Source organism: Chiloscyllium plagiosum, unplaced genomic scaffold (assembly GCF_037043375.1).
Source record: "Chiloscyllium plagiosum isolate Xiang-an unplaced genomic scaffold, Cpla_swu_hap1 HiC_scaffold_35, whole genome shotgun sequence".
Taxonomy (NCBI): Eukaryota; Metazoa; Chordata; class Chondrichthyes; order Orectolobiformes; family Hemiscylliidae; genus Chiloscyllium; species Chiloscyllium plagiosum.
Genome location: NW_028270173.1, coordinates 44,971,012 through 44,998,925, shown reverse-complemented (window position 1 = coordinate 44,998,925; position 27,914 = coordinate 44,971,012).

The following is a 27,914-nucleotide window of genomic DNA, read 5'->3' as shown; positions in this document are numbered from 1 at the left end:
AACAGGAGGTGGAGAAGCTGTATTCGTTAAGGATGATATCAAGATTGCATTAATAAATCATATTAGCACGAGGGACCAAAATGGTGAATCAATCTGGCTCGAAATAAAACAGATGGAAAGGAACCAATTTGGAGGAATAATTTCCAGCCCACAAAATCCCAACTTCCAAAAGTACTTTCAAAATACAGAATAGCATCAACCAGTGAATAACAATGGTTTGCGAGAATGGCACAAGGGTCATTGTGGGTAATTTGAACATGCACGTTGACTGGATTAATCAATGTGGCAAGGGCAGCCTCAAAGAATAATTCATAGAATGTCTGAGGGATTGTTTCTTCGAGCAACATCTCATGAAACCAAAGAGAGTGCTGGCTTTCTTTAGATTTGGTATTGTGTAAGAGGAAGGAGTGATAAGTCATGTTGCATTACAGGATCCTCTTGGAAAGAGTGATCACAACATGCTGGAGATACACATTCAGATTGAAAGAGTGAAGACAGAGTTACATACTCTGGGCAATGATAATTTTACTGGCCTGAGGAAGGAGTTGGTCCAAGTGTACTTGGCAATAACGTAAAAAAGCAGAACATTTGAAGAACGGTGGAAAATACTGAGGGAGATAGCCAAAACTCCTCAGTTAAAGTATAAGGAGGTGACAGCAGAGATTGTGGAAGTATTAGGACATTTTTAAAACTTCTTAAATTCTGGAATGGTGCCGAAGTATTGGAAAATTTGTAATGTGAAATTCTTATTCAAAACAAGAAGTCACTAAACAGTGGCAAATTATGGATCAGTGAGTTTGAACTCTGTAGAGGAGAAGTTACTTCAGTCTATCGTAAAGTAGGATATAACTGAACATGTGAAAAAACAAAAATCAATTCACCATTGTCGGCACAGTTTTATTATGGGAAAATTGTGCTGAACAAACCTGTTGGAGGCCTTTGAGAATGTAATCAGCAAGGTAGGTAATTGGGATCCTGTGGTATACCTAGATGTGGTATACCTAGACTTCCAGAAGGCATTTGTTAAGATGCCTCATAATGGGTTGATCAAGAAAGATGGACCCCAGGTGGTTAAGAGGAGATTGTTGAAGTGGGTAGAGGTTTGGCTGTCTGACGGAAAGTAGAGCATCAGGATCAATTGTCCTTCTATAGCGAACTGAAACAAGTGAGGTGCTGCAATGTTGCACTCTCAGACTTCAATCATTTACAATCTATATAAATGACCTGAAAGGAGAGACAGAGGGCAGCAATAAAATTTGCAGATGATGCTAAAATAGTTGGCAAAATAGGTTGTGATGAAGAGATAAAGAGTTTACAGATGAATATTGACAGGCTAGGAGAATAGGACAGCATCTGCCAGATTAAGTTTAATGTGGATAAGTGTAAGGTTGTCTATTATGGTGGGAAAAATTAAAAGGTAAATGATTAATTAAATAGGAAGCAGATTCAAAGTGAGTCAATGGTGAAGGTTCTAGGTATCTTTGCGCATGACTGACAGAAAGGAGGTATGCAGGTGCAACATAGAGTAAGATAGGCAAATAAAAGCCTGACATTTATTACATATGTAACAAAAAACTGGAATACAGCAGAAGTGTTGCTAAAATTATATAAGACATTGGTTGCACAGCTCAAGTATTGTGTCCAATGTTGTTCGTCTTACTTGAGGAAAGATTTGGTGGCACTGGAGGCAGTTCCGAGGAGTTTCTCCAGGATGATTCCAGGAATGAAATAGCAGTCGCACGAGGTGCAGTTGAATAGCTTTTGCTTGTAATCACTGCAGTTCAGAAGACTGAGGGTGAATCAGATTGACTTAAAAAAACTCAAAGGACATCGGAAAGGCATCCCCTTGTGACACAGTCTTGAGAATTAGTCATAGATACAGAGTGAGAGGAGGTAGGCTTAACACTGAGATGAGGATAAACTACTTCTCTCAGACGATTGTGAATCTGTGGAAATCAATGGCCCAGAGTGTAGTGGAGGGATAATCAATCAACAGATTCAAAAAATTAAATAGATATGTTTGTGATGAAAATTGAGATTGAGGTATGGGGACCATGCAAGAAAGTAGAGTTGAGACCAGAATAAGATTAGCTATGATCATGTTAAATGCCTCAGTGAATCGAAGGGCTTAATTTCCTACTCCCACTCCTAAATCCTCTGTTCTTGTGTTGTTCCATCTGCATTTTATTCTCTGACTTTATTCACCATTTTTGGTTGGGGTGACAAGAGTCAAGGGATTTGGTTGAGGGAGATGCAAGTTGCTCTGAGTGTAGGTAACAAGACAGTAATGTGGAGAAAAGACCGCAGTCAGGTCTTGTTGATTGTCAGGGCAGGCAAAGCAATCTTAATTCCTAATGTTTAGTTGCCTGGAGTAAACCAAATCAAAATGTCACAGTCAAACAGATAGTCCATAATTAATATACTCGCTTCATAATGAAGGGGAAAATGACCAATTAGATTGGAAGACAAAGAGTTGGCCATTCTTTTGAGATTTAATGATAATTTGCTGCAACTGCACACTGGGAACAGGACTGCAGCTCGATAGTTTTGACATCGAGGAAAAATATTACATTACCAATTCCATTGGAATGTGGCTATAATCTATATCTTTTTCAAAATATTTTGAATATATTGTTGAAGAATACAAACATTAAAAAAAAAGACATACGTCTATAAGGAGGTCTCGGAGTGACAAGGGAACGGATGAATATTGGCCTTGGGATCATAATTGTGAATATGTGTCTGTGTTTGAGTATGTTGTCGAATTGTGTGGAAAAACAGTGTATTATTTCAATGGACAGATTGCACGAGGAACGGGACATCTGCATCACAAAACAAAACCTCTTCGTTACCATCAACGTTTTGAGGAGGTACTATAAATGTTGAAATACTTCGAAACCGAATACATTTAAAAATACGGAAGCTTTTTTTTCTAAGTTTTACAGATGAATGGTGAGAACACTTTCACTTCAAAAGTTTGTCTCCTTATTATTGAGCCTCCGAGTAAGGAGAAAAGCTTCTTTCTGTTCACCCTGTCAATACTCCTCATACTCTTAAATACCTCGATAAGGAGCCCCTTTCAACCTCCTCTATTTCAAAGTAAAACTATGTAAATCTAGCCTCTATTCATAGTTTGAGGAATCTATTGGCTGGTTACTTCTCCCAAACTGCATCATCTCACATATTTCAGTGTTAAATGTTATTAGCCAATAATCTGACCATCTCAACAATTCATTATAATCTTATGTAGCCTCACTCTTACCTCCTCACTGTGAAATATGCAGCTAATCTTTATGACATCTATAACATTATTCATCATTTCCTGTACACTCCATCTCTCACATTCTTATTATCATCATTTATGAAGATCACAAATAAGCCATAATTTTCCTCGTGTTCTTCAGATTTTATTCCGAGATGAAGAATCGAGAATTCCAGTCTTTTTTTCCCCCTATGTTGGTGAATTTACATCATAATGGAGATGAGGTCCTTTTATGTGGATACCACGATTTTTTTTTGTAATGGAGCTGAATTTCCCTTTTATGCAATGCTCTTCTGTGAGTTTTATTCATAAGGCTGCCATGTAATTAATATTAGATTAGGTTTAGCTACCTTTCTCTGCAGCATTTGTAGTTTACCCGGACTTGGATCATATTTTCGTTGCATTCCCTGCAGCAGACAGAGCTGAAGGAATTTTTTTTGTCTGCAGGATGGACACAGTCTTGTAAGATTGATTGAAATAGCTAAAGTGATGAGGATAAAGATTCACTTAAATTCTATGTATAGAAACACGGAAGGAGAGCAAATCATGTCATCAATTCAACCTTGAATTGGAAGCAAATTATTAGAATATACGCCCACTGTTCTTCATATTGCAAAATAAGTTTTTTAATGTGTTAATAGAGCAGCATGGTGCTTACAGCTGCTCCTCGCGTTGCAGGGAAAGTTAAAGTTTCATTATAGCCTTTTTATAGTTAATATAGTCATTATAGTTTATTAATGTTTCACTTTTTCTCAAGTTTGTTTCATTAACATTCAAAAACAAACCAAAAAAGCAAACAATGCGCGACTTTTTTCAAACTAACTTTTTTTTAACAAGTTTTAAGGGTGGTCTACGATTAAAATAGAAAATCCCCCATGTGTTTTAAAATGTTTCTTTTTTTAACACTGTAAAGTTCCTTGTTTTGAAAAGCCAAACAGATTTTCTTCAGATAAGAAATTGTGCTTTCATTCTGGAGAGTCTGACACATATTCAGCTCTGGAGAAGACTTTATTCTTTGTGGAATATGTTGAAGAGGAATCTTTTAATTTAAGTAATTAGCTCTCTTGTTATTTTATTAAATTTTTGTATGCTTAGTGTGTGTATATATCTATATATGTGTGTGTGTATCCTTTTAATATTGTTTTCGGCGGGTACTGTAAGGTAGCATACATCCAAGGTGTTATGAAACATTTTACTTTAAGGCATAATGTTATTAAAGACATGTATAAGATACAGAGAGAGATGGCTAGAAGATTTAAAAAAGTTATTACCCAGTAAAATTAGTCAGATAGATGGGTTACTGTCAGGAAAGGTAAGAAGTTGTTGTGGTTCTGTTCGCCGAGCTGGGAATTTGTGTTGCAGACGTTTCGTCCCCTGTCTAGGTGACATCCTCAGTGCTTGGGAGCCTCCTGTGAAGCGCTTCTGTGAAGGCAAGAAATTATTTCAAACGTCTCTGGTGGCTATCTGTCCATCAAACAGATATTCAGCTTTTGGAACTGTTGAAGGGGTAATCTTTCCGAGGCGAATGGAAGAGCCGTCAATGATTAGACGCTTGAAACAATTCTTATGTTCGGCAGCATTTGACAGGATTGAGTAGAATTATTGCTCCAGGGGACTGTCGCATCAGGGGCATCAACAGGAAATTCTGTGGCAGTGAGCGTAAATTTAGGATGATTTGTAGATTTCCCTGTGCTCGAATTAAGAACGTCTCGAAACGTTTCAAGCAAATTGTTAAATGGGAGATTGAGAAGCCAGACGTTATTATACATATTGGTATGAATGACATTTTTCGGGAAAATAGTAAAGCAGTACAGAGTAAATTTAGACTGTGAGGTAGAAGATTAAAGTAAAACCTCAAACGTAGCAATTTCTGGTATACTCCCAATGACAAACTCAACCAGGGAAGGAACAAAAGGTTAAAGGTCAATGGCTGAAGAGCGGGTGTGTTGTTGAAGAATTCAGATTTTTGGGAGAAAGAAATGTCTTTTGGAACAGAAAAGAACGGCTCCAATCTATTGGACTAATCTAAACTAGAAAGCAACCAATGTCTTAGCAGGGAAATTTGCTCACTCTATCAAGGGATACTTTATACTGTAAGACAGGTTGAGTTATTCTAAGTAGGAGGATTATTGATAGGGTGGATGAGAAAAGTCTTTGAATGTAGGTAAAGGTGGGTACTGCAGATGCTGGAGATTAGAGTCACGATTAGAGTAGTGCTGGAAAAGGACAGCAGGTCAGGCAGCATCCGAAGAGCAGGAAAACTGACGTTTTGGGAAAAAGCCTTGTCCCCGATGAGGGGCCTTTGCCCAAAACATTGATTTTCCTGCTCCTCGGATGTTGCCTTACCTGCGGTGCTTGTCCAGCACCACTCTATTCAAGCTCTGAATGTGATGAGAATACGACAGTTTGAAAAGAAAGATGAGGGAGTCAGAGTATATGGTAATTCTAATGAACTGAGTTGCAAGGTGTCTTACAGATAAGGCTGATGAATTCAGGGCATGTTTAAGAACATTGGATTGCGACATCATAGTTGCTAAGAAACTTGAATGAGAGATGCTGAAGACTGGAAATTCAATGTTCCAGGTGTTCGATGTTGTATAAAGGAAGGAAAACGGGACATGGAGGTAGGGTGGGTGGGTGGGTGGTTGGGGCTGGCATTTTTAATTAAAGAATATATTATTGCTGTTACTAAGGAAGATAAGGCTCAAAAATCGTCCCGTTTAAATATATGGGTAGAAATTAAAAATAAGACAGGAAAGAGCACGTTGAAGGGATTGCACAATATGCTCCTCAATAGTAAGAAAGGAATTGAGAAACAAATATGGAGGGACATCTCAGATATATTTAAGCATAACAAAGTTGTAAAAATGGGGAATTTTAAGTTTCCAAACACTGACTGGGATTGCCAAAGTGATAAAGATTTGTATGGTGAAGAATTTGTCAAATATGTTCCATAAAATAATCTTTATCGATATGTGGATGCTTCTACTAGAGAAGGAGCAAAACTAGATTTTATTTTGTGCAATAACGTAGGGCAAGTGACTGAAGCAAAAGTGCACAAATACTTTGGGTCTTGCGATCATAAGTCCATTATTTAAAACTGGTTATGGAAATGAATAGGCCTTCCATAAATAAGGTCTTTTTTAATTGGAGGACGACAAATTTTAAAGGTATGAGACAAAGATTTCCAGATTTGATTGCAGTAGACCTTTAGCAGGTGAAAAGAACGTCTGACAAGTGGGAGGCATTCAACAATTTGACAACGAGTGTTCAGAGGCATTATGTCCCTGTTGGAGTGAAATGTACGGCTGGTAAGATTATGCAACAATGGATGACTAAAGTTATTCAGATTCTACTCAATAATAAAAGAGAATCTTACTTTAGATACAGGCAAATTTATTCAATTGAATCTCTTAATCAATATAAAATGCGTGGGTCGTTATTTAGAGTGAAACCAGGAAGGCAACATAGAGGATATGAGATAGTATGGGCAGATAAGGTGAAGGATAACCCAAAGGCATTGTACAATTGCATTTAGAGAAAGATGGTAACTAGGGAGAGGGTAAGACCTCTTAACGATCATGAAGGACATCTTTTTAATGAACCCCAGGCGAAGGGAAACAAAACCACTCCGTTTCTGATGCATCTGACAGCAGAAAACACACACCATTGTCTTCGCCTCGCATTAGGCCAGACTGAACTCTATCTGCCATTTGTCAGTTCATTGAACCATTTGATCAATGTCCTTTTGTAATCTTCGAAAATCTTCTTTACTGTCCACTGTGCCACCAAGGTTGGTGTCATTCACAAACGTACTGACCATGCCTTCTCACTCTCATTCAAATCATTTATCTAAATGACAACAATGAAAACCCAGAACTAACATCTGTGGAAAACTGCTGGCCACACGACTCCCATCCGAAAAGCAACTGTCCACCATTACTCTGTCTCTGTTGGTGCGTTTGCACAAATTGAACGTGCTTGACAGAAGCTCAACAGTTCTGGCATCTTCGGAGCAGAGAAACACGGAATTAACTTTTTGAGTCCAATATGACTTATTCAGAACAGGGTCATATCAGACTCTGTTTCTGTCTCCAGATCCAGCCTCATTTCCATTTTGCATTTCTACACCATTTTGTGCTTGTATTCCATTATCGCTAATATTTTACTTTTCTCGATAGCTCTGGACTTCGAACCCGATTACATTTGGACAATATACTACATTCCAGTTCGTATTACTTGTGTCAGTGAAACCTGTATCACACCTGACTCTGTTTCTTCTTTAATATGCCAAAAAAATAACATTTGCCAATATCCTCTTAAATGTGCAAGTCTCAGCAAATGGATTTTGATTAAAAAGGAAATTTTTAAAAGGCTACACTTTATGAAGTAGCAGGAGTTGATTATTGATGCTGACATCGTCTGTGCTTTTCATGAATAATAATATCTCCTCAGTTTCTGGAAACTTTTAATACATTTCTCAGAATATTTACAGTAAAATTGGTGGTAAGGCAGCCCATCGTCTCTGTAGCAGCTCGGAAAGAGCTATATACCGATTGTTACTCACTGCAATTTCCCTGTAACTCCACGTATTTTGATGTCTGTTTCTGTTTTGAATTCCAAATATTCTGTCCAGATAGGAACAATCTTATTAACCTTCATCACCTGTGACTAAGCAGTCTAAATATAAAATAAAATTCCCTACCTCCCATTTAAAATTCTCCTCTTCTCTTTACATTGTCGTTCCAAATGTCATCTGTTCCCATACTCCGCATTGCATTTCATTACACTTGTCAGAAAGAGTAATGGGTGAATACTTGCACCTGGGAGATATCACTGCACTCCACTCAAGTTTCCTCAGCCACTGGCGCCATTCATTTCTGTCTCCTAGTCAATGCCATATTAATGCTGTCGGTGACTTATGCCATTAGGGTTTGGATCGAAGTCAAAAAATGTAAGTCTTGCTGCTTTAGATACAATAATCGGTATCCAGACATTTATGAGTGTGTAGATGAAAAAACCACTGAAGCACGTTGCGTGTTGAAGATACGCAATTGCCTTCTTACAGCAACGAGGGGAACGTCCAAACAAATCCACACTTTCTGTATATGGTCAGAGGAAATATGCTCACGGATAATGTGGGTTGACAACTGTTCTGGAGGAGACAAAAAATACTGCCGATGCTGGAATCCAAAGTAGACAGGCAGGGGGCTGGAAGAACACAGCAAGCCAAGCAGCGTCAGGGAGTGGAGAAGTCGAGTATTCGAGTGTCATCCTTATTCAGGACTGAAGGAGGCAAGATCACAACAATAACAATAACTTGTTTTTGTTTATTTTAAAGGGGGTAGGGTGGGGTTAGTGTTTGTACGGTTCAGATGGTTACAACATTGTACATGGCCAACACAGAAAAATCAACTACACTGAGAAAAGAAAACATGCCTCATTCTCCCTCACAATTAACTCTGCTAAAATGGTTGGTGATGGGAAATGAGACCAACAGCCAGTGTTGTCAACATCCAATCCAGTCCAGCTATTATTGTGAACTCAATGTAGCATACTGAAAAGAATTATTTGGAACTGTTTTTTCAGTGACTGTGATTAACAACATCTCCCTGCATCCTAACTGTGTCACTGGAGCATTTCCCTCAACGATTAGTAAGGGGCTTTTTTCAATGCGTTATACTATTGGAGCAGCAGGTATACCACCTCCGCCAGTAACAGGCATCAACAGCTGCACAGACAGGGAGCGGAGAGACCAGAATCTGAGAATAACAGAATGGAATATTCTAACAATGGTTCAGAAGTTGAGAACAATAGACTGGAAGGTTCCAACAATGGATCAGATTCTGAGAACAGGAGACTGGAATGTTGCAACAATTATCAGGAGTTTATTCTGGGGTCTTTCCTATTTTTCCATGCCTTGGTCAACATTGCCATTGCGAATATACAGTGTTTTGAAAATTATTCAGGCAGGTTATTATCCCATCCTGGGCATTGTTGGTGTTCCTAGTAAGTCTCTCTATTGCTATCCATTTATTTATCCCATAAACCATGTTGAAATTAATTTATTTTGATTTCTATTATCGTTACTTAGCAAAGACGGAAACTATTGTCTTCAATTTCAATTGCAACCTCTATTCATTACCCAGAAATTTCAAACCACACTCCACCCCCTGACAAACATCTGAGAATAAGACCGTTCACAATCTCGAGGTCCATTTTTGCCCCAAATTGATTTATATCACAATATTATCTCCATCACAATACCTATCCACTACAGGCACCATAATATCCCCAATACCATCCCAGAGGCAGTGCTGTTGATAAGTAAACAGTTATCTAAGCCTTGGCAATATTTATAGTTTACGCTTCCAGCTCTCTTCTAAGCACTCTTTCAGTTGCAAATATTTCGAACACAACCTTGTTCTTGTCTCGAAAGTAACTTCATTATAGGGGCACAGTGTCAAAGTAGTAATGTCGCTGGACATGTAATTCAGAGGCCCAGGTTATTTCATGAAAGACACTGCTTCAGATCTTACCACAGATGATTTTAGAACTGAAATTCAAATGACAAGAAATAGCAATAAAAGTGAATTTCACTAATGTCCGTCATAACACCATCAGCACTTTGTCTGTAAGTTAATCTGTTTTACTGATGTCCTTTGGAAAGGAATTTAACGTTATTACCTCGTCTGGATTAAGAGAACCACAACAATGCGCTTGGCTCTGTCCTGCCTGACAGAATGGCCTCCCAGTAAAAGGCATTCAAAGAAGTCAACAAATGCAGCCCTTGCAAGTGATACAGATATTCGTATAAAAACAAAATTAAAGGTTAAGTAAAACAAAGAATAATGTTCGAAATCCGAAACAAAAAGAACGAGAATATGCCAGAGAAACTGAACAGACTTGGCAGCATTGGGTCGAGAGAAAAACAAAGTTGTCATTTCGAGTCCACTGACCATGCATCAGAAATAAACGCAGCTGTGAAATAGTATGTTTGATGTTGGCGACAGGGCCGTCTATTGTGAAGGGGAGAACGAGTGAAAAGAGAAAGATAGAAAAAAAAAACGAAACAAATAAAATGATTGTTGATGATCAGTTGGAATGGAAGTGAAACACGAGATTAATCTTATTTATTTTTCTCCTATTCCCATATTACTGAATATCATGACCATGTAGGGTATACATCAACGTCCCTGTTTAAAGTGACGTTGTCTCTCTTCCCTAAGTATGATGATCTTTTATTCTTTAATGGGATGCTGGGCCACCATTTAATCGTTTTCCTCATTGTCCTTGAAAAAGTGTTGGTGAGTTGCCTTTCTGACCCACTGCAATCTGTGGCTGTAAGTAGCTAGTGCTTAGTTCCTTGCGGTTTCATTTCTTTGAGACTTTGTGGTGAGTGATATAACTGAGAGGCTGGCTTGTACATTTAAAAGGGCAATTGAGAGTCAATTACATTGCTGTGGGTCTGGACCACATGTTAGCCCGACCCTGTGAAGATGGTATATTTCCTTCCTTAAAGTACATTGGAGTACCAGGTAGCTTTTTCTGACAATCGGTAATAGTTTCATATTTTCATTTGATATTTAATACCTGATTTCTTAAGTTGTATTCATATTACACTATTTTCCGTGGTGGGGTGCGAATCCAGGGTCTAGGTCATCATCTTAGTCTCTGGATTAATTGTCTGGAGATAATACAACTCGGCGAGCACCTCCCCACCATCTCTAAACATCCCCACTGGCGGTACTGATGTTGCAGTTGGTGTGGCTGTGCTTGAAGCACAGGAAAACAAATGATTTGGCAAATAAAACCCCGCATCCTTCTTAATTTTGTAATTATTTGAAGGTGAGAGGATGGTAAGTGCCCTTGGCGAAAATGAGCTGGGTGTCTTTGGTCACGAGTCTCTAACAGAATTTATACGAGGCAGCAAGTAATTAACACTGCAAATGTCATGCTGCTCTGCATTCCAAAAATGATTAAAGTACAGAAGTGAAGACACCTTCGTGCAGTTGTAGAGCGTTGCTGAGACGGTACTTGGGGCACTGTGTACAGATTTTCTTTCTATTACAAGGAGTGATCGATTGCCACAGAGAGACAGTGGAAAGGAGTTTCACCAGACTAATCCCTGCGGTGATGGTACCATGAGGAGAATGTGAAGGAAATGAATGTTTAAAGTGTAATGCCACAATGGAATGAAAAGCGATTGCATTAAAAGTTAAGGATTATGGACCAATTACTTCCAAAACAAAACATTGTTAGCGTGAAAGGTAACGCGTTTTCCCGCGATACATATTTTCACATTTGGACAAATATATAGGAAGGAAAGGTTTAGGACGATATGGGCCAAGAGAAGGGATGTAGGGTTAGCATGGATGGACATTTTGGTCGGCAAGGCCCAGTTTTGGCTGAAGGGTCTATCTTCGTGCTGTAGGACTCTATTACTCCATGATAATTTATGAACCTGTATGGGCCCATGTTGGTTGAGCAAGAGCTCCAGCTCTAAATGAACTCACACCGTCTCAATGTGCAGTTGATGTGTGAGAAACATCCTGAGAGACATGTTGATCACAAATCTGTCAGCATTCACACTTTGAAAGAGCTCATTATTCCCACCAGCTTCTGACCTCCATACAATCCACTAGCCTGTCTTCTTGGAGAAGGAAGATGCCTCCTAGGGACTTGGCACTGACCACCTAATTTCCCTCCTTGCTGTCATCAAACCATGTTAACGTAACGCGTGTGTACCATTAGCAATGGAGCCAGAAGGAATAACACGGAACAGTCTGTCTGTGCAGTTTCTGCTGCAATGGTTTTTCGTGTTGGAGTATAATTTACATTCTCCTGTTTCTGTATTACAATTTGAATGTACCAAATGGTCACTTCAGTTCATATGTTAATGTCTCGAGGGGCTGAATAACCTCCTCCTGGTCCCAGAAAAGTGATTCAAGGACATTGCTGGACAGCCCGTTGTTCCTGCTTACGAGCGTGATGTACTGACTAGACTCCTTATCTTAGTGTGTAATAGAAACACACAGGATGCTGGACGAACTCAGCAAGTCTGGCAGTATCAGAAGGCGGAGAAGTCAACGTTTCAGTTATAACCGTTCTTCAGGAATGGGAGTGGTGGTATGGGGATCTACAGAGAAAGAAAGAAGTGGGGTGGGAGAGCAGCGTCATGGTGAGGTCGGGATAGATGGACACAAGTGGTTGGTGCAACCTGGTTGGTTGCTGGGATGGATGAATCCGGTTGGTAGCTCGAAGGTACGGTTGTTAAGTGGATTGTAAGGGAGTGGGAGGGGCTGGAAAGGAAGTGGGTCATGGCTGGGAAGGTTAATTCAAATTGAAGAACTCAAGGTTGAAACTCTGGCCTGTAGGCTGGCTAGGCAGAAGTTAACTTGTTGTCCATTCAATCTGCGGTCGAACTCACTATGGCAACAGAGGAGACAGAGGATGAGCACCTGATGCAGTAAACCTGGTTGGAAAAGGGGCAGGTGAACCACTGTCTCGCCTGTATGGACTGTTCAGGGGCCTGGATGGAGATGAGAGAAGTGGTGTGTCAGCAGGCAATTCATCTTTTCCAGTCACAGGGGAAGGTACCTGGGTAAAATTGGTAGGATTGGTGGGGTGTGTGGAAGGAACCAAAGATTAACCAAAGGAACAGACCTTGTGAAAAATGTGCCAGATGATGGGATCCAACCGAGTTTATTGTATCTCGTGATCTTGATGTTGTCTTCTTTACAATAGGTAGACCAAACGTAAACTAAGGGAATATTTTGCTGACCATCTCAGCCGTGTCTGTAGGGCTGATTTGAATTTCCAGTTACCATCTATTTCAATTCTCCCTCCCAATTCCTATCCTACATGACCATCCTTGGCCTTCTCCTTTTCCGCATCGAACGAAACTGCAAATTGGAGAAACAACACCTCGTCTTCCACCTAGGCAGCCTTCAGCCCGGAGGACTCAACACTGAATTCCCCAAATTCAAATAACATCCCTTCACATCACCCGGCTCCCTTCCCAGACCGTCCTCCTCCCTTACATTCCTCTGATCCAGCTACCAAGCGGATTCATTCCTCCCATCAACTGACCCCGGTAGTACCCTCTACCTGTGCTCACCTATCTGCAACTCACCGCCTCGCCTATTTCTACCCCACACCCGCCTTTTCAACTGTACCTCCTCTTACTCCCACCGCTGTCCTGAGGAAGGGTTATCCACAAAGTGCTGACTTGTCCACATCCGGATATTGCCTGACTTATTATGTTCTTCCATCCTCCTGCATTCCAATATTTGCAGTTTTTTTGAAATCTTTTCTTGTGTAATAGGCAGGACAGAGTGAATGGGGTGTGCCTCTTCTTATTCAATAATTTCAATGGGGTGAATCACTTTCTCATAGTCTTCTGAAGCTCACTTCAGATTTTGAATGAGATCCTCTTTTCTTTTATCACGGAATAGAACAGTATCTATCAGTAATGTCACATCACTGTAACCTTGACGTGAGCAGCACAGGCCCTAATGGTGTCCAGGTTTCGATGTTTTATCACCTGAGGGGGAAACAAATTGTTATGAACATTGTGTGATGTTCACGGAACATCCTCATTTCTGATCATATGAAGGAGGGAAAGGCATTGATGAAGCAGCTGCCGATGTTTGTGCTGAGGAAGCTACCCTGAGGATCGTCCACAGAGACACCAGGGACTGAGATGAGTGATGTCCACCAGCCCCATTCTGTTCTGAATGACCCAAACCAGTGAGGAGTTTACATCTGGTTGCTGTTAGGTTCAATTCTGTACAGGGTCCTTGCTCAGTCAAATGCTGCCATGATATCAGGGCCAGTCACTCTGACGCCATGTCCATGCCTTTTGTTCATATCACGAGAGCAAGGTGTGTGTGTGGGGCGTGTTTCCTTGTGTCAGACCGTAGTGACTGTTGGGACTTCTCTATCTCAGACAGTTAGGGGATCTGCATCATTGAAATGTTTTTGCGGTTGGGTGGGTGTCAACGCATTTTGACACAACAGAGAGTTGAGGCCGACAAGGATTGGGGCATGAAAGACAAATTGAAGCCAACAGCAGATCAGCCCTGACCTTACTGAAGGGAAAGACAGGCCTGTGGGGCGAAAGGGTCTCCTGTTATTCCAGTATACCTCATGCTCCAGTCACTTTGTGGCCTCTTCCAGTTCTTGTGTTGCAGACTTGAGGAGGGTGAATGGACTGATCCTGTTGTTGTGTAATAGGATAGTAGTTCTGCATGGCCTACTTTGGGTACAGTGTGATAGCCTCGAGGGGCTGATTGGCCTCGTCCTTAAATGTGTGTCAGGCTCCAGGGCTGAGCAGCCTCATTCTGTTCTGGCGTAACTGAAACGCTTATAGATTAAATATACTGCCCCAGGAGAAAGTGAGCACTGCAGATTCTGGAGATCAGAGTCGAAAGTTGTGGTGCTGGAAAAGCACAGCAGATCAGGCAACATCCAAGGAGCAGGAGAATCGCGAATCATTCTTGATGAAGTGCTTATGCTCGAATCGTCGATTCTCGTACTCCTCTGATACGATCTGACCTACTGTGCTTTTCGATATCTACTGCCTTGCCTTCCTGGTCACTTCATTAAAAAGAACTTTGACAGATTTGTCAGGCATGATCTGCCACTGACTGTCTTTCCAAATGCATGTCCATCCTATCCCCCATAATCTTCTTAAGTAAATTACCCATCATAGATGTTAAGCTTACTGGTAAATAGTTCCCACGCTATCTGTTTTTTTTTAAAGAAGTCTTTCATGAATAAGAGAACAATATTTGCTACGCTCCAGTATTCTGGCACCTCACCTGTCGTTGATGATGATTCAAAAATATAAGCCGGGGCCACTGCAAATTGTTCTCCAGCCTGAAAGGAGCATTCCACATCTATCAAAGTTTTACTTGCCCCTCCATACATTTCATTTACTGTATCTGTTGCTCCTGATGTGGTCTCCTCTACATTGATGAGAGAGGAAGCATACTCGCATAATGCGTCAGAGAACATCGTCGGGATGCCTGCACGAACCAACCCCACAGTCCCATGGCTGAACACTTCAAATCCCTCGCCTACTCCGTCAAGGACATGCAGGTCTTGCGCCTTCTTCATAGCCATTCCCTAACCACCTGACACCTCATTTTTCCTCACCCCACCTTACCCCAGTTCCAAACATCCAACTCAACACCACCCTCATAACCTGTTTCCCCTGTCCATCCTCCTTCCCAATTATTTTTGCTCGACCTTCCTCTCTGACACTACAGTAAAGCGTTCGACGAGGATTCCCCATGGGAGACTGGTTAGCAAGGTTTAATCTCTTGAAATACGGGAGAACTCGCCATTTTGATACAGAACTGGCTTAAAGGTAGAAGACAGAGGGTGGTGGTGTAGGATTGCTTTTCAGACTGGAGTCTTGTGACCAGTGGAGTGCTACAAGGATCAGTGCTGGGTCCACTACGTTTCATTATTAATATAAATGCTTTGGCTGTGAGCATAAGAGGTACAGTTCGTACGTTTGCTGATGACACCATCCTTGCAGGTGCAGTAAACAGCGAAGAAGGTTACCTCAGATTACGAGATCTTGATCAGATGGGCCAATGGGTTGAGAAGTGGCAGATGGAGTTTAATTTAGATAAATGTGAGGTGTTGCTTTTTGAGAAAGCAAATCTTAGCAGGGAGATAGGATAGTGAAGAAGGCTTTTGGTATGCTTTGCTTCATTGGTTAGAGTATTGAGTACAGGAGTTGGGAGGTTATGTTGCGGCTATGCAGGACATTGGTTCGGCCACTATTGAAATATTGTGCGCAATTCTGGCCTCCTTCTTATCGGAAAGATGTTATGAAATTGAAAGCGTTTCGAAAAGATTTGCAAGGATGTTGCCAGGGTTGGAAGATTTGAACTATAGCAAGAGGTTAGATTAGATTCCCTATAGTGTGAAAACAGGCCCTTCGGCCCAACAAGTTAACACCTCTGAAGAGTAACCCACCCAGGCCCATTTCCCTCTGATTAATGCATCTAACGCTATGGGCAATTTAGCATTGCCAATTCACCTGACCTGCACATCTTTGGAGTGTGCGAGGAAACGGAGCACCCAGAGGAGACCCACACAGACACAGAAGAGGTTGAATAGGGTAGGGCTGTTTTCCCTGAAACGTCGGAGGCTGAGTGGTGACCTTATAAAATCATGAGGGGCATGGGTAGGATAAATAGAGAAAGTCTTTTCGCTGGGGTGGGAAGTCCAGGACTGGAGGGCATAGATTTAAGGTGAGAGAGGAAAAATATAAAAGAGACCTAAGAGGCAACGTTTTTCATTCAGTGATTCTCGTGTATGGAATGAGCTGCCAGAGGAAGTGATGGAGGTGAGTACAATTTCAACCATTAAAAGGCATTAGGATGGGTATATGAATAGGAAGGTTTGGAGGAATATGGGCCGGGTGCTGAGGTGGGAATAGATTGGGTTGGTATATCTGGTCAGCATGGACAAGTTGAACAGGAGGGTTTGTTTCTGTGCTTTACACCTCTATGACGCTATGACTCGATCATCTTTACCCCCACCTCCATCTACCTATCGCAGTCTCAGCTATCTTCCTCCCAGCCCCAATCCCCTCCCGTTTATCTAACTAGCCCCTCAGCTCACAGCCTCATTCCTGATGGACTGTTCCCTGAAACGTCAATTTTCCCGCTTTTCGGATGCTGCCAAACCTGCTGTGTTTTTCCAGCACCACACTTAAACCATGTGAATGTCAGGGAGCACTCTCCAGCCCACACTATGTCATGTCTAAGGGACACTATGGGTTACACCAGCCCACAACATATCATTGTCAGAGGGACACTACGGGTTACACCAGCCCATACCATACCGCTGTCAGGGGGGCACTGCGGCCTACACCAGCCCTCACTTTATTCTTGTCAGGGGGGGCACCCCTGGCTATACCAGCCCACATCATGTGGCTGTCGGGGACACACCGGCTTGCAACAGCCCACACCATGTCATTGTGAGGGGTCCACTGCGGACTGAACTCTGAGTAAGCTTAGTGAATCCGTGTATAGAATCTTTTCTTTTGGTTAGTGGACAGGGATAGGTAGGAGGACATAAACTGCACACGAGATAAGTTTTAATAGGATTAATTTAACTTCCCAATAGCTCCCCGTCCTCGCTTTCGCTAATCCCGCTGCTGCAGCAAAAATGATTGCAGCTGAACACATGAGCTAAGTTGTTATAGAAATAATTTACCTTTCATTCGCTCCCTGGTCCTCGCTCTCACCGCTCCCACTGCTGTTACAAAAATGGAGGTACATTTGGATAAACATATGACTGCGAATAGAATAGTGTAGGTTAGATGAGCTTCAGATTGGATTCACAGACCAGCGCAACATTGAGATCTGAAGGGCCTGTACTGCTCTGTAATATTCTATGTTCTATGTCCTGTAATCTCTTTCCATTTCCGTAACATACTGTCTTCCATTTCCCTGAAAATGAAATGTTCATCATGTTCATCTATCTGCCAAACAATTTCCTGTTTATATCTATTTGCCGATTCTCCATTTTTTCTTGATATTTTAATTTCCTCCTTATCTGAGTGTCATCGTCAAATGTTGTTATATTACATGTGTTCCACTCCTCCTGATCATGATATAGGTTGCAAAAGGTGAGGAACCAGCACTGCTGACTGTGTGTCTGCACTAATTATGATCTGTCAAACCGATTAAGACTGATTGATCCTTAGTGCCTGCTTCCTGTTTGATACCCAAATTTCCCCATTCCTGTGTAGCACATTCAAAGTGCTGAATAAGGACAAGGAACATCAGTCGGCAAATCATCCCCTCGCGCCTGCTCTGCCATTTAATGCGTTCATAACTGATGTCATCTCTACCTCAATTCCAATTTCCTGCCCGCTCTCCATCTCCCTTCTTATCCTACAACTTTAATCTCTTGTTGTAGATTAGCCCACGTGAGGAAATATGCACTCCACATCTACATCGTCAATCATCTTTTGCATCTTTAAACCTCAATGAGATCTCCTCTCATTCTTCTAAAGTCCCCAGAGTATAGATGTGAACTGGTCAATCTCTTTTCATGAGATAAACTCCTCATCAATCGAGAGAACGTCTTCGGACTGCCTGCAATGCAAATACATCCCTTCTGCAATCAGGTCACTAAAACTGAACGTAGTACTCCAGTTGCATCTTACTGATTCCTTGGAGAGTTGCAATCATTTTTCGCTCCCTCCATGCTCTATTCTTTCACAAGTAAATGCTGAAATTTCACTTGTCTTTCCCATTACCTGCATGAGCGTTTTCTGAGATATGCACAAGGATACCCAGATCACACTGCACATAAGCACTCTGAAATTTATTTAAGTTTACAAAACAAGTTGCTTTCGATTCCTCTGATCAATATGGATTATGCCATACTGATCCACGTTAAAATTTATTTGTCAGTTGTTGGCTCATTTATCTAAATTATTCATGTCCATTTGTGAATTGATTTACATTTTCATTGCACCAAAGTACTTTTCCAAAAGTTTTAGTACCAGCTGAAAATGAGGCTGTGGTGTTTTCTATCCCCTCGTTCAAATATAGCAATAAATGGCATATACTGTAATCCAAGTCTATGGCACCCCAAAAGCTGCCAACCATGAAACGACGCATATATTCCATCTCTCTGCATTTTGTTGGTTCACCAACCCTCTATCCAAGTGAATAAATTCCTCGTAAACCCATGTCTGCCTATTTTACAGAATATTCTTTTTTGCAGCACTTTGATTAATGCCTTCAAGAAGTCCAGGGAGTTTACATCTCCACGATCCCCATTGTCTTATTTGCTTATCATATTTTTATGACACGTTGATTAATGGATAGCACTGTTGCTACACAGCGCCAGGAAACCGGGTTCGATGTCTGTGTGAACTTTGTACATTCTCTCCGTGTCTGCGTGGGTTTCCTCCAGGTGCTCCGGTTTCCTTCCACAGTCCAAAGATGTGCAAGTTAGAATTGGTCATGCCAAATTGCCCATAGAGTTAGGTGCATTTGTCAGGAGTAAATAGGGGGAATGGGTCTGGGTGTTTTACTCTTCGGAGGGTTGGTGTGGACGAGTTGGGCCAAACGGCCTGTTTCCACTCTGTAGGGAATCTAATCTAACCTAAATAACGTCTTCACAAAACCATACGTCTTCTGATGGATTGTGGTTTGAAATTTCAAAACTGTTGTTAATTAATTAGTAATGGATTCTCACAATTTCCCTGACACAGTTGCCCAACTTTTTTATTTACGAGTGAAAATGGTCGTGTTAAGTCCTACTCTTTCTATAACCTTCTTGGTTCCCTTTCCCGTGAAACAGGCTCCAATCGGTGTAAATTCACTCTATTCCTTGTTTGCACATTTGATGGGCTGATCTTAGATTAGGTTACTTCCCGTGTGGGAACAGGCTCTTCGGGCCAACAAGCCCACACCAACACTACAGGCAATTTAGCATGGGCAATTCACCTAATGTGCACATTTTTGGACTGTGGGAGGAAACCAAAGCACCCAGAAGAAACTAACGCAGACACGGGGAGAACATGCAACCTCCACATAGACAGTTGGCTGAGACAGTAATTGAACCCAGGTCTCTGGTACTGTGAGGCAGCAGTGCTAACCACTGTGCCACCGTGGTTTCGAGCGAGGGATTGGCCTCCTCCTGTTAATATATCAGGTTCGGGGGGCTGAATAGCCTCGTCCTGTTCTGGTGTAGCAGGATCGAAGATATAAACATCCTTTTGCTGTTCCTATGTAACAGGCTGAAGAAGAGGAATGGATTCCTCCAAAAAGTCGACGTGAATTGTAAGAGCACTCACATGCCACAGGTATATCATTTTCCCATCACAATTACACTAATATAGTACAAAATATGGAGGTGAAGGACTTAGAACAGACCATCGAATTAGAAACTGGCTACGGGGATACAAATGCCTGGCTTGAATGGGTCAAGTACAGTGAAAAGTCTGAAAAAAGACAATTGCTATGCATGTGCCTCCAGGAGGCCAATGGCCCAGGTAGTTACCTTTTTGCTCGGGTGGCAGCGAGGCAGGAAGGGCATGGAATGTATGATAGCCCTGCATCAAGATAAGACTGCATGAAATAATGGGAATTGTTCTTCACTCCCTTGGAGAAGAAAGATGTAAAAATCCCATCCACGTTTTTGGCCACAGTTGGAAATCACACGTCGTGTCTTAGCAGACAAAGTCGAAATCAGTTCAGAGACTTGGGGGAGCTGAAATCGTGTATTGAAATTGAAAATGTGACCGGAATAGACAAGGGAGGGAACTACTCAACGCTGCAGGTTCCCCAAGGGGATCTGTAGTGGAACTGTGGAGGGAGAATACTGAGACACACCCAACCTCCAGACTGAGGAAGCATATATGCAATTGTGCATGTGAAAAGTCTGAACCACAAGAGAATAATTAGTTTACTCTCCCAGCACCCTCTGTATCCTTCTGTCAAGCCAATTTTGTAATAAATTGGCTAGCTCTCCCTGAATGCCTGTGATCTCACCTTATTAATCAGGCGACCATGTGGAATTTTGTTGGGCCCCAGTGACGTCCACGAAGACAATCTATGCTGTTTTATCTTCATCTATCTTCTTGGTCACCTCTTCAAAAATTGCAATCTAGTTTGTGAGACACGTTTTCCTACACACTAAGCCATGCTGACTATCCGTCACCAGTTTTTGTCTTTCAGTATGCATGCAAATCCTGTCTCTCAGAATCTAATTCAAACATTGACCCACACCTGACGTTAGACTCAGGTCTGTAGCTCCCTGGCTTTTTCTTGCAGAATTTTTAGAAATAATGTCACAACATTAGCTGTCTTCCCGTTCGCCAGAAACTCACATGTGGCTGTCAATGATGCAAATAAAAAATAGAAAGAACTGCAGACATTGCAAATCAGAAACACAGACAGAATGTGCTGGAAAAGCTCAGCAGATCTGGCAGCATCTATACAGAGAAATCAGAGTTAATGTCTTGGATCCACTGACCCTTCCTCAGAAGTCAGAAGGAAGTATACAAATATCTCAACAAAGAACCCAACATTTTCTTCTACAGGTTCCTGCAATGATCTGGGATACACTCGAACAGGTCCCGAGTATTTACCTACGGTTATGCACTACTTTAAGATCTGGAGTACTTCCTCTTCTGTAATGTGGACTCGCTTCAAAAATCACTTTTCCTTTGTTCCCTGGCTTTCATGTCTTTCCTCACAGTAAATACTGACGCGATCTATTTCTGTAGGATATCACCCATTGAGCAGGAAACTCTGTAAGGCAGCAGACTGTGGAGGTCGAGTCCTTGTGTGGACTGTGAACCCAGCATTGCCAGGTGCTTATGGACTGTGAAGTTGAATATAAACTGCGTTTCTGTGTTTTTCGACTTTTACAGGATGGTCTCTAATTTGTTACAGTTTTAACTTTGTTTTCTTCATTTTTCCACTTTCCACTAAGATTTTGTGTCTGGAGGCGATTACCCTTGTACATAAGACTGCGTCACATGTGGTGACTTAAACTTTTCACTGTCGTCCTTTGAGTTCATGTGACAATAAATCGAGTAAACTAATTATTCTCTTGTGGTTCCACACATTGATGGCTCTTTGATTGTTCAGGAGCTCTATTCTCTCCCCAGTGTCTCTTTCGTCCGGAATATACTTGTAGGACCTCTATATATTCTCTAACTATTCTTCCTGAAGAAGCGTTCATGCCCAAAACGTCGATTCTCCTGCTCCTTGGATGCTGCCTGACCTGCTAAGCGTTGCCAGCAACACATTTTCAGCTCTATCTATTCTCCTTAACCGTATCAGCCAAAGCTATCTCATGCTTCCTTTTGCCCTCCTGATTACCCCAGAAGTGTACTCTAACACTCCATAAGCTCCTCCAGGAAATCCCTTCACCTCAGCTGCCTACACCTGACATATACCTTCTTCTTTTTTCTTGACCAGACCCTCAATATCCTCTGTCATGTCGTGTTCCTTACGCCTACTAACATTGCCCTCCCCATTAACAGGAACATGCTGTCCCTGAACACTCGTTGTCTCACTTTTGAAAGACTCCCCCTTGCGAGATGTCTGTCTACCTGCGAATAGCTTCTCCTCAATCATCTTTTGAAAGTTCCTGCCTAATACCATCAAAATGGGCCTTGCCACCATTTATAACGTTAACTTGTGGACTAGGCATATTGTTTTCCAGAACTATTTTCAAACTAAGTGAATTACAGTCACTTGTTCCAACGTGCTATCACCCTAACAGCACAGTCACTTGCCAAGCATTATTTCCCAAGAGGAAATAAAGTTGAGGCCATGATCAGATCAGCCAAAGAATCATAGAGTGTGAGAGATGTACAACATGGAAGCAGACCCTTCAGTCCAACTCGGCCATGCCGACCAGATATCCCAACCCAATCTAGACCCACCTGCCAGCTCCTGGCCCATATCCCTCCAAACCCTTCCTATTCATATAGCCATCCAATTGCCTCTTAAATGTTGCAATTGTACCAGACTCCACCACATCCTCTGGCCGCTCATTCCATACACATACCGCCCTCTGCGCGAAATAATTGCCACTTAGGTCTCTTTTATATCTTTCCCTTCTCACCCTAAACCTATGCCCACTATTTCTGGAATCCCCGACCCCAGGGAATAGACTTTGCCTATTTATCCTAACCACGCCCCTCATAACTTTGTCAACCCCTATGAGGTCACCCCTCAGCCTCCGACGCTCCAGTGAAAACAGCCCCAGCCTGTTCAGCCTCTCCCTGTAGCTGAAATCCTCCAACTCTGGCAACATCCTTGTCAATCTTTTCTGAACCCTTCCAAGTTTCACAACATCTTTCCGATAGGAAGGAGACCAGAATTGCACACAATATTCCAACAGTGGCCTAACCAACTAACCTGTCTCACGATGGTCTAAAAGTTTCCTATTAGTGGGTGAACAATCCAACGCTTGGTGAATTTTGCTTTACAATGATAGGAAGAGCCAACATCGAAGGATCAAAAAGCGACACCACTATGAACGCTTAACGGCCACAAGCCAGTTATCCATGTGGTAAGTTTTCTGACACCTCCTACTAAAAACCCAAAAGGTCAGAAGGATCATGAGGCCCCACTTAATGCCAAAGCAGGCCTGAGGGGCCGAGTTTCTGCATAAAATCTGTACGTTAACGACTCTGTGTGTGTGCTTGTGTGTGTGTGTGTATATGTCTGTCTGTGTGGGTACATATATATATACGTTTGACTGTGTCTTTGTGTGTGCACTTTAGTGTATTAATCTGTGCATCTCTGCATGGATATCTCTGAACATTTGCGTTTCTGTTTTGGGAGTGAATCCATTGAAATATTGATCAAAATGTACCTACTCACTTTCTCTCTGTCTGTCTCCTCTTATGTTGAAAGTGATGTCATATCGCCCTCTGTTGGCTATCCCATTCCACTGCACAAATAGCAGCTTTGTTTGGACACGTCGTCAAAGACATTGGCTCGCTCACACTGAATTGAATTCCTTCATTGTCACGTGCACTCTAACGAATGCAGTGAAAAGTTTGCAATGTCTTTGGTTATGGTATCATCATAGACACAAGAAATCTAACTACAGGTTCTTAAGTATTTTGTACAAAATTGAGACAATTATAAATCAAAGTCCAGAAGAAGAATGAATCGTAGGGAAAAAAAATGTGCTCCATTTGCAGTCTCTTCACGACAGTCTGTGCCAGCAACAACACCCCAGACTGCATCGGGCCCAGTCTTCAGAACTCGCCTGGCCCAGCCTCCAGAACGTGTCAGGCACAGTCTCCAGACCGCACTGGGCCCATTCTCCCCAGATTCAGTCTCCAGGCAACGCCAGGCTCAGTCTCCAAACTGCTTTGGACCAAGTCTCCAAGCCACACCGGGCCCAGTCTCCAGGTCATACCAGGCTGAGTCTCCCAGGTGGACTGTGCTTTAAATTTCGAGTCTTTGACTCCCTGTACCAGCTTCCAGTCTAATACTCACCTCCTTCATCCCCAATGGAATAACTTTAAACGTTAAACGTTTGGAAGGAAAACGTCCTCCAGAAAACAGAATAAAAAAGAAGGACACAAAGTGCGTGCAGAGTAGAGGAGCTCCGAGTGGAACAGTCCCATCCTGTCACTATCTTTAGGACATTTCATGACTGTTTCCTTCTTCAAAGAATAACTTTGGAGACTCAGAGCACTATTGTCCCATTCTTTGCATTGCTCTGCCTCAGATGTTAACTGAAGGAAGCGAACATGCCCTTTGCTGGCCCATATGCTGCCATTGAGTTTGTTTCAGTACTTTAGAATCCATTCTCATTATAATCTAGACGAACAAAAAAGTTAGTGAAATTGCCAGAAAATTAATCTCAACCTCTTCCAATATGCTTTGCTCAGAGTGACCTGGACACAATTGTCCTGCTGTTGTCTGCATAGCTCCCGGTGCTGGGCAGGTTTCTAGTCTGGGTTTATAGATCAATGCACTGGCGTGATGTGCACAGTTTTCTGCACTCGGCAGATTGCTGGGTTGAACTTAGCAGAGTGTGATCTACACAGTTTTCTGTGCTGAACGGACATCTTCTTTGGGTTAATGGTTCTCTGTGGTGAATTGAAAATGTGATAGAACTGACCATTTCAGCTGATCTGACAATGCCTTTAGTTCTCATTCTTGTGATTGGACCCTCCGTCTCTCACTCCATTAATGTTGCAGTGTGCCCATGCACAGTACATCATGTTGGTGAATATCCACTATCCTGGCAGCAGCCACAGCCTCTTCATTCAGAAGCAGGCATCAATTCCCATCATCTTCGGGTCTCCACATAGAAAGAAATGGTGGCCTCTCGGACAAAGGCTGTCCCCGTAATACATGGCTCAAAACACCATCCCCATTACCACTCTCCATTCCCAACCAACCATATCAAAATATTCTGTGTGTCCTGAGAGCAATGGGTGCACTGGGAACATCACGCAGCAGACCATCAGGAAGATGGAGCGACACATCCCATGTCTGAGCAGGTCAGAGTGAACCCTCCAGTACTCATTGTATCACGACCACCTGTAACCTCTCTCCATTTATGTAATATACAGCCTGTTATTTTTCATGAAAAAAATCACAGGTTCACGGTTACCCACATGATATTGCAGCCACCAAATTGTTGTTCATTACTTATTCAATTAGAGATTCTCTGACTCCTCTTGATAACTTCAGTTCTCACCTATCTTTGTTAGAATCCATTAGCTCAATTTATCGAATTCGTTGATATTAGTTGCAAATAGTTGAGGCCCAAGCACTGGCCACTGTGCCACTGAAGTCATTAATTTGTGTTTACCTAACAAAAAATCATTTATCCCTAATTTATCCCTCCTCCCGGCTCAGTAACCATTCCTCCCATAGTACCTTTGCAAGGCTGAATATTCCCTTCCATTTTCTGTGTAATAGTCAGGATTGATTAAAATATTAACTCCAATTGCTGAGTAACAGCCTCAACTCTGTTCCTGTTTAAAATCCTGAATAGCCTGCTTCAGTACAGTTGTCGTTGTGAATAGTGCTGTACGTTTTGGAACCATCAGTGTACGGCCCACTTCTGCCTTTATGATAGAGAGAAGGCCTTTGATCCTGTAGCTGTTGATAGCCCAGAGTGCCTCGTGGATGCCCAATTTCCATTTGCTTTGTCCTTTAGAAGTATGTCCTACTTCACGGGAGGTAGTGCCACATAATATAGCGGGCGGTATCTTCAATACGAGACTGAGACTTGCCCTCCGCCAGGACTGTGTGCTAGATTCTCTTACAGATACTGGTAGGGACTGATCCATCTGTGACAATTAGTTAGGTGAGAACGTTTCCCTCTTGTTCGTTCCCCCATCACTACTCACAGTTTGGCGAATGTGTATTTGAGACCTCACCCTGCACATTCAATGATGAGAATGTGGAGACACTCTTGGTGATGGAATTGAAGTCCCATACCCAGAGTACGTTCTGTGTCCTTGTCACCCTCAATACTTTTTCCGATTTGTTTTCAATGTCATGGAGAACTACGATATCACCGAGTGGTGGTGTGGGGTCTGGGGTGTGTGGCAGTATATATACATCATCAGGACATTTCCTTGACCATCTTTGACCTGTTACCATGAGATTTTCCTGGTTCTGGAATCAACGTTGGGGAAATTCCAGGATAGCTTCTTTCCTGACTATCCCACGGTGTCCCCACTTCTTTTGGGTCTTCCCTGACAGTGTGACAGGGTATACCCAGGCATGGTTATGGAGCTTGATGAAATATTATCCATCAGCTCTGATTCTGTGAGTATGATGGGATTAGACTTTTTTCATGACCGGCTCAATATGAAGAATAACGTCACAATGGAGCAGGGAATAATGGGTTAAAAAGATGAATGAAAGGCACACTATCTGAATTTGTGTTGTACTCTCAAAGCGGACAGGAATTCCATGCATACTCTGAGGGAAATGGGTATGATCTAGTGGCGTTCCCGGGCTCATACTATAATTGACATGGCTACAGTGTGACTGATATTGGGAACTGAATATCTAGACCATTGTTTTATTTGGGAGAGTTATTCAAAAATGAAAAGGAAGTGGGGGAGATCTAGGAATAAGGATTGCACTGGTATGATCGTAAAAGAGGACCTTGCATCAAATGATTGAGATATTGTCTTAACCATATTGTTTTTCTGCAAAGTGCCAGTTGAGTTGAAGTTCTGGATAGATTCCCACCATGAGGCTGAGTGGGTCACCAAACCAAGTGGACAGAAGGACCTTCGTGATGAGTGCCTTTATGACTCTATCACATTCTATACCCGACATTCTTCAGAACTTTGTATAACTGACATTCCCTGGAATTATTTATAACTGACATTCCTCAGAACATTCCATACCTGACATTCCCAGGAACATTCTATAACTGATATCCTCTGGAACATTTTACCACTGTTATTCCTAGGAACATTTAGTAACCGACATTTCCTGGAACATTCTATCTCCGACACTCCCTGGAACATTCTATAACTGACATTCCCTGTAACATTCTGTAATTGTCATGCCCTGGAACATACTGTAACTGACATTCCCCGGAACATTCTACAATTTACACTAAAAGACAGAAATTGCCAACCTCCGTTTGTCTTCAAGCAACTGAGACCCAATCCTTCAAGACGGCAACGTTTTCACCCTATGTATTAATAATTAGATAGAAGTGACTTTTGTCTGTTCTTGAGTGATCAATTGTGTATGAACGATCCGGAAACCACCTGTCCTCATGGATATATTTTTGCGTGTTTGGGCATAGAGAGTTTCTTGTGCTTTGTGACACATTTTTGTCAGTAATTCAGACCTTCCCATTTGTTATTTAATCTCCAACTATTTGAATAAATCTCTGAATACAGCGGCACAGTAGAAAATCTCACTGGGTCCTCAATCAACCTGGTCACTTTGCCTCCAGATTAATGTATAATATGCTTGTTTTCCTTCCTCGCAGTTAACGTAATGACGATCTATGTCCTCCTTTATAAAGATTGTGGATTGTCTCCATGCGTCAGACGTTACCTGGGGGCCATGGCATTGGCGGATCTAATGGTCATTATTCTGGATCTGACTCTGAAACACATTCCCATTGT